At 38.0% G+C, this 8,717-nt stretch overlaps 1 protein-coding gene across 2 annotated transcripts in view; it reads right to left on the minus strand.

The window, feature by feature from the left end:
- The window catches only part of MAP3K20 (mitogen-activated protein kinase kinase kinase 20), a 193,374-nt gene that overhangs the window by 181,885 nt on the left and 2,772 nt on the right, over positions 1-8,717 (minus strand). The gene's annotated exons all lie outside the window — the stretch shown is intronic.

Here is an 8,717-nt window from a genome sequence, read left to right on the forward strand (position 1 = left end):
AAATCAAAGTAAAATAAGGCATCACAACTCTGTAAATGTTGAAAATCAATCATTTGGTGGTTGAATCCAATCATTTCACTATTTGAGTAGAATGTCAAAAAAATTTTTAATTTAAAATTTTCCTTAAATTTCAAAAAAATTTAACTATTAAATGGCTGAAAACATATATAGCAGCATCAGCTAATTATCAAAAGTAGAACCATATGAAAATAGGAAATCTTAAAGAGTTATTTTACTTTTAAGTTTTCAATCTTCTAGTCCAAAAAAGTAGACTTAAGTTTCTCTATTCACAGATCTATTTTGCTTCTTGATTTCTTAGATCCATGTTGACTTCAAATAAGTCATTTATCTTTTCACTGTTATTTTACCCAGTTAAAAACAAAATGACCCTACTATAGTTCTAACATCAAAAAGCAAGGTTTTAGAATTAGATTGACATGAGTTTGAACTCTCCCTCCACCTCTCAGTAAGGTAACTTTAACAAATCACTTTTTCTCAGACTGTGGCTTTTCCAGATGCATAAATAAAACATTTCAGATCTTTTCCATTCAACGTCACAAAACTGACAGCCCCAAAGTTAGCAAGTTTGCACAGTATTTGACTTCATTGATACATCTCACTTCCAAATAAGAGATATTTCAACAGGGAAGTAGCATGATTCAGGGGAAAGACCCCTACTAGAGAGATCTACCAGCAGATCTGTTATTAGCTACTTGGGCAAGGCACCATGCCTCTCTGACCTCACTCTTCTCACTGGCAATAATACCAGTGCTGTGAAAGTGCACACATGAGCACAGTGCCCAGCATATGGTATACATGCAATTAATGGAAATTATGGTTTTCTCATTATTTTAATAACCCCTGATGTCATATTTAGCCATCTATTCTTTCAGCTTTTATGGTCAGGTATTCTCTCCTCAATAGCTTTCCTCTCCCCATCTTCAGAATTGTTTTATATTATGGCTCTTAGTTTTGCAAAGCAACTATTAATAAACAAATGTGCTATTGATCCCAAAATCCTTTTCCTCTCTGCATATGTTCTAATTCTTTCTCACTCCTCTGTTTAACTGCCGTCTTTGTTTTTGGTCATTTCTGAAAGATCTTATTAGTTAAGTAATTATAATTTATTTTAAACTTTTTTCATAATGTGAATATTTAAATTGCTAAAACACAATATTTTCTTTTTTGCACTTTTTGGATATTAGCATTGCTAAGATCTATTTATTCAATGATAGCACTCACTTTGGTAGGGTGCTGGAGCATCCCCTCCTTCCCCGGTGACCACTGTCTTCTTTCAGACCTTATCGGCTGCATAGTCAATGGACATCTAACCCAGGAAAACTATAACCTGCTTATCTAATACCTGCAAGTGACGATTTTTAAAAAAAATTAAATCTACTTTGGCCGGGCACAGTGGCTCACACCTGCAATCCCAGCATTTTGGGAGGCCGAGGCTGGAGGATTACTTGAGCCCAGCCGGGCAACACAGGGAGATCTCATTTCTAAAAGTAAAATAAAATAAAATCTACTTTATGAAAGGATTAACTTTACTAGAAAAAAGGTCTTTGAACTTTCTCTGGATGTTTCTATCTTGTGGTTTTATATGGGCCTATATTTCTGAATTTAGATCCTTCCTCTTTTTCCTGTCCCTAATTCATACTTCCCTTCCCCTTCTTCAAAAGTAAGGTTGCCAGTTTACTTTTTATACAATATTGGAAGAAAAACTTAACTTGTTTTATCATGACCTGGATATGACAAAAAAGATACTCTTTGAAAAGAGCTTTCAATATTCAGCAAATTATTTTGCCAAACTTGCTGCCTTGATATTTATGCTAGTATTATTTCAGCCTCTTTAACATAGATCAGTGAATAAATTAATAAAATGTGTTTTTATCATCATGTGTATTAAAAGAACACCACTTGGAATCACTGTTCTGCAATTTTTGTTCCCCTATGAGTTTTATCTTCAAAAAACTGAGGAAAGCTCTGGTTCAGTGTATTTATCCACAACACCAAGGTCAAAGATTCAAAGATTCTATTCCTCAACAGGACTGTTGTTCTACTATTTTTTTTTAATAACTGAAAAAGATAAAAGCTGACTGGGTACAGTGGCTCACACTTGTAATCCCAGCACTCTGGAAGGCTGAGACAGGAGGATCACTTGAGCCCAGGGGGTCGAGGCTGCAGTGAGCTATGACTCCAGCCTGGGTGACCGTGAGACTCTGTCTCAAAAAAAAAAAAAGAAAATAAAAAAAGAAAAGTTGAAGACTAGGTATATGAATAGAACCAACCAGTACTGTGTCTACCATAGACATTTCCCTTCTTCCTCCAAGACTGCTCCTAGAAAAATAGTTTATCTTTTTTTTAAAAAAAAAAAAAATTATACTTTAAGTTCTAGGGTTACATATGCACAACGTGCAGGCTTGTTACATATGTATACATGTGCCATGCTGGTGTGCTGCACTCATTAACTTGTCATTTACATTAGGTATATCTCCTAATGCTATTCCTTCCCCCTCCCACCATCCCATGACAGACCCCAGTGTGTGATGTTCCCCATCCTGTGTCCAAGTCTTCTCATTATTCAATTCCCACCTATGAGTGAGAACATGTGGTGTTTGGTTTTCTGTCCTCATGATAGTTTGCTCAGAATGATGGTTTCTAGCTTCATCCATGTCCCTACAAAGGACATGAACTCATCCTTTTTTATGGCTGCCTAGTATTCCATGGTGTGTATGTGCCACATTTTCTTAATCCAGTCTATCATTGATGGACATTTGGGTTGATTTCAAGTCTTTGCTATTGTGAACAGTGCAGCAATAAACATATGTGTGCATGTGTCTTTATAGCAGCATGATTTATAATCCTTTGGGTATATACCCAGTAATGGGATGGCTGGGTCAAATGGAATTTCTAGTTCAAAAAATAGTGTATTTTAAACAGAGTAGGTTGGGTTAAGTAAATAGGACTTTAGGTATGGATATCTGCGAGAACTCAACTTTAAATAAGAATCTAAAAAACAGAATAGCCATTGTTTCATGTTTTCCCCCTCCTCTATCTTTACCATAATGTAACTCTCTAGTTAGAGCAATGGTAAGAATAAAACTAAGCTAAACATTCTTATTGAAATAAAGTAATTTAATATGTCAATTAATAAAAATCAACTTCCACAACACACTTCCTTACCAAAAATATTCTTACCAGAAGTAAAAGATGGGAGACACAGGAATGTAGTTGGTTGGAGCACTTATGCCACAGAAATGCTGCGTGGAAACATGTCTGTGCTCAAACAGAAGCCCAAACTAGGAAACATGAATTGGATACAACCTACGGCCACGGCATGGGCCGCTGCGTGGGCTTGTTGTGTTGAGTAACTGGGAGCTTCTTGTGGCATGAGGAAGAGAATGGGGCCAGAGTTGTATAAAGTGAGGGTGCACGGAGAGCGGGGATTTCTAGGGCTTGGCTAGAAGAGGAATTCACAGGTGTTAGGACTGGGGATGGGGAGAAAGCCATAGCCCATGAGTACACAAGGCTCACTTCAGCTCGCCACCTACCACTTATCCTGCTCCCACCCTAGTTCTTGCTGCTACTCAGCTCTTGTTTGTATCCCAAACCGTTTTCTGTCAAATAGAAAGTATATCAGACCATCCTGGCTGCTGACAGACAGGTACAACTTTGGACTGAGTGCCTGGAATGAATACTCCCCGAGAAGGGTGATGCAAGGGTTAAAACATGGTAACCCCAATGTAAGACAGAGGGTGAAAGGAATGGGGATGGTAAAACTAGGGAAGACTAAGACCTTATATTATGTTTTGATGATCAAGAGGCCAGGCTATCTGGGGATGAAAGTTACAGAAAGAATTCCTTGTTCCTTGGGAGGCCAAAGTGGGAGTATCGCTTGAGGTCAGGCATTTAAGACCAACTTGGGCAGCATAGTGAGATTCCATCTCTACAAAAAGTTAAGTAAATAAAAATTAGCCAGGTGCGGTGGTTCATGCCTGTAGTCCCTGCTACTCGAGAGACTGAGGCAGGAGGATAGTTTGGGCCCAGGAGTTCAAGGTTGCATAAGCTATGATTGTGCCACTGCACAAAGTGAGACCCTGTCTCCAAAAAAAAAAAAAAGGATTCCTGGTTTAGAGTTGGCCAACAAGAAAATCTGCCACCCTCTTTGGTAGCGAGTGACCCACCACCAAAAGAGTTCAATGGGACGTGGGGTGTGGAGTGGGAGTGGGAGACTCGCATCAGCTAGGAAAGCAGAATGAATCCACTTTAAGACCCACTCCAACCCTGTGAGTTGATGACTAATCTACTATAAAGTACAGACGGTCTCCTTCCTTTTCTGAGGGAGGCAGTTATGAACCCAACACCAAACATCATGGAGAAGCACAGTGAACCACATCAGTGATGGAAATAATGGAAATGATTTGGTCATCTTCTTCAATTTCTCCTCCCAAACTGGATGGGAAGCTAAGAGCCACATTCCAGGTTTCTATCCTAAAACTTTCCTCTTCCTTCTCCCGCATTCCCAAAGCAAAGAGGTCTCTTTGTCTTGAAAGCCAGAGCATAACCACCTAACATCAAAACTCTTTGGATGATGATCTACCCCTATTATTGTATCAGCAAAATGGAATTGCACCACCCCATGCAGTATTGGGCTGCACAGCTTAATGGTGCAGGACTCTTTATTAGGACCAATCCCAAGTTCCTTGTGTGCTTATTCCCATATATGGTATTACACAGTATTGTGCAGAAGGTGATATGAATAAACAGCTGTCCTACAGCATCAATTTCACTTTAACACTATGGGGAATAAGCCAGGCAAGGTGGCACATACCCTTAACCCCAGCTACTGGGAAAGTTCAGGTGGGAGGATTGCTAGAGCATAGGAGCTCAAGGCCAGCCTGGACAACATAGCAAGACTCTGTTTCTAAAGAAAAAAAGATCTGGAGGAATAAATATGTATCTGTTTGTATCAATTTGTTCAATTTAAGTAAAACAGAGAACGAAAGAAGAGAATGCAAAATCCACATAAATTTTTTAAGATTAAATACAAAATTTTAAAGCAAGTACTTGCTTGCATTGGGTTATCCGTGGCTATATGGACAAATTCTTGAAGGAAAACATTCATTTTTCCCCACAACAGAGTACTTTGGTAGAAAAGTTTAATAAGTAAAGATTTACTACTTGATGTGCAGACAGCAGTTCTTTCCTTTTCTTTTTGGTTTTCTTAAATGGAAGCCCAGAGATGAATCCAGAAAGAAGGGTGTTGGGCCTTGCTCAAAATCAGCTATAAGAATGGTTCCAAGTGGTTCTAAAGCACACTTTAGAAACCCTAAGCAGGAGAGTAGTTATCAAAACCTACCTACCCACTACATAAGCATGACTTGGGAACAGGACAGGGTACCAAAGGCAAGCCTTAGCTGGAAAAGCTGAGTGTTATGGTAGGAATGCTCACACCAAAATTCATGTTGAAATTTAATTACTTCGTTGATAATGTAACAGTACTAGGAAGCAGAACCTTTAAGAGGTGATTAAGTCATAAATGGACTCTCGCTATTAGCCTGGGAGTAGGTTCATTATCTCAGGAGTTCACTTTTTCTCTTTGTCTTTCATGGCTTGCTTTCGCCTTCCACCCTTCCACAATGGGTGATTCTCGCCAGATGCCAGAGCCATGTTCCTGGACTTTCCAGGCTCCAGAACCATAAGCCAAATAAATTACCCTTGTTCCTTGTAAATTACCCAGGCTGTGATAGACTGCTCTGGCAGCAGAAAACAGACTAGGAGAGTGGGCAAGCAGCTCTGTGTATAACTTGAAAGATGTGGTAAAACATCCTTCTTTATCACACTGATACATTGGCTGAATTTTCATGCACTGTCACGAGCATTTCTATGTGCTTTCTCATAAAGTCATGCACCACATAACTATGTTTCAGTCAACAATGGACTGCATATATAACAGTGATCCCATAAGATTATAATAAAGCTGAAAAATTCCTATTGCTGAGTGATGGCACAGTTTCCTAACATCATAGCACAATGCATTACTCATGTGTTTGTGGTGACACTGGTGTAAACAAACTTATTACGCTGCCAGCTGTATAAAGGTATGGTACATACAATTATGCACAGTGCACAATGCTTGATAAGGATAATAAATGAGCGTTACTCATGTATGTATTTACCATACTTTTTAATCCTCATTTTAGAGTGTACTTTTAAACTTAAAAAAAAAAAAAAAGTTAAGTGAGGCAGGTCCTTCAGGAGGTGTCCAGAAGAAGGCATTGTTATCATAGGAGATGGCAGTTCCATACATATTACTGCCCCTGAAGACCTTCCAGTGAGACAAGATGTGGAGGTAGAAAGCAGTGATATTGATGATCCTAACCCTGTGTGGGGCTAGGCTGATGTGTGTGTTTCTCAGTTTTTAACAAAGTTTAAGGAGCAAAACAATTTTCAAATTTAAAATAGGAAAAAAATCTGACAGACTAAGGATATAAAGAATTTTGTATAGCTGTACAATGTGTTTGTGTTTTAAGCTAAGTGTTATTTCAAAAGATTCAAAAGTTTAAAAAAAAGTTTAAAGTTTATAAAGCAAAAAAGTTACAGCAAGCTAAGGTTAATTTATTATTGAAGAAAAATGTTTAAATAAATCTAGTAGAGCCTAAGTGTATAGTGTTTATAAAGTCTACAGTAGTGTACAGTGATGTCCTGGGCCTTCACATTCCCTCACCACTCACTCACTGACTTGCCCAGACCAACTTCCAGTCCTGCAAACTCCATTCATGGTAAGTGCCCTATACAGGTGTACCACTTTTTATCTTTGATACCATATATTTTATACTGTATTTTTACTGTGACTTTTCTATTTTTCGATAGAAATACTTATTATTGTGTTACAATTGCCTATTCAGTACAGTAGCATGCTGCATAGGTCTGTAGCCTACCAGCAATAGGCTATCTCACACAGCCTAGGTGTGTAGTAGGCTATAGTATCTAGGTTTGTGTAAGTGTACTCTGCAGTGTTTACACAACTACAACATCACCTAACAATGCAGTTCTCTCAGAACGTATACCCATCATTAATGGACACATGACGATACTTATCCTTAGAAGCAGGTACTACTGTCCCTAACTTATATGAGTGAGAAAACTGAGGATCAAGGGAATGAAAGTAGCTCAAGCCAACTACCTTACAGGTGACACCACTTGTGTCAAATTCAGGCCTGACTCCAAAGTCCTATCATTGTTTTCTACCATATCGTGACTTTTTGTTAATAACATTCTGCCTCCTCCTTCTAATTTGCCTTTTGTTTTCCCTATTTAAACTAACTATTTTCTTATTACAGTAATTACTGGATTGCTTACCATCCATCTAAAGTTCAATTTGAGGCTTTAATTTCCTATTACAATTGAAGACACTAGGGTTAAGGTGTCAAATGTGTGGCTGCTTTGTTCTCACAGATTCTACTGTGCTGGGATTACTTAACAGTTATTAGGGTGTAATCGATGCTTCAGCTTTTCGTAGGAGGGTCTGACATAAAAGCACCCATGTATCCGTCAAATCAAGCTAAGCTCTAGCATTCACAGTCCTCTTCCCTTACCAGGTACAATTTTCTGGTCACCGCTGGAACTCTGCTTATTTGTGTCTACTGAGGCAAAGTTAATAGCTGCCAAAAGACTAGCCTAAATCTTGCTTGCAGTAAGACCAAAAGGTGCCTTAACTGTTCCTATTACATTTAGATAGACAAGACACTCACCCTGTCAATCTGTCCTGGGTAGAATAAAATGGAAAACAAGTGATCTAACTTCATTTTTATTTCCAACATCTCAGGATACAGATATAGGGCTATCTTATTCCAAGAAGTACTATATCCCTACAACACCTTTTTGCAGTTTAAGAAAACAAACAAACAAACAAACAAAACCATTGATTCATCTCTTCTGAATCTACCAATTTCTAAAATAAACTGTCCATTTTGCTCTTTCACTCCCCCCCAATAGCTTCACCTTACATCTGACTTCTTTTCATGAAACATCATTGTAATTTCTTCAGTGTTTTCTCTGATGATTCGATTATTCACTCCACACTCCTCATACCTCCTATTTATAATTTTGTAGCCCTATCGAAGTCAGTTTCACTGCTCCTTCCAGATAGGCTCTGAGCCAATATATTGCCAATAACACTCACTCTTGTGCTAAGTTAAAATACACAGTGCAACGTGCCAAGTTTCCTTATTTGGCAAGAAGGCCCCTTAGTTCCCAAGATCTTTGACCATCCATTTTTAGATCCAAGTCCGCGTGTTTAATATTTGGATATTTTTCTCTCTCTCCCTCTCTTTACTGTGTCTTTCTATATTCCCTAAAAGAATAAGAAAAACAGATCAATCATTTATCTGCTTTTTTAGACAAGAAAGAAAGTCCTTGCAATTGCATCATGGTCATTTACTCTGGAATTATTATCACTAAATGTTTTTATTTAAACAACAATATTTTGCAGTTAAAAAACTCTCCAAATAATCTCAAAAAGTTATAGGAATTAAATTGCGAAATACTAACATAAACAGTGCAGGGGTCCAAAAGACCATTTTTATCTTAACTCTCTATTCCCAAACTAAATTCGTATTCATTTACAATCTCCTAAATCTCTCACTATAGTAGCAGGAATTTAAAACAAAGACTCTACAAATGACCATAATCATAATGAAAATGCGGCCATC

Source organism: Rhinopithecus bieti, unplaced genomic scaffold (genome assembly GCF_001698545.2).
Source record: "Rhinopithecus bieti isolate Rb0 unplaced genomic scaffold, ASM169854v2 scaffold_43749, whole genome shotgun sequence".
Lineage (NCBI taxonomy): Eukaryota > Metazoa > Chordata > Mammalia > Primates > Cercopithecidae > Rhinopithecus > Rhinopithecus bieti.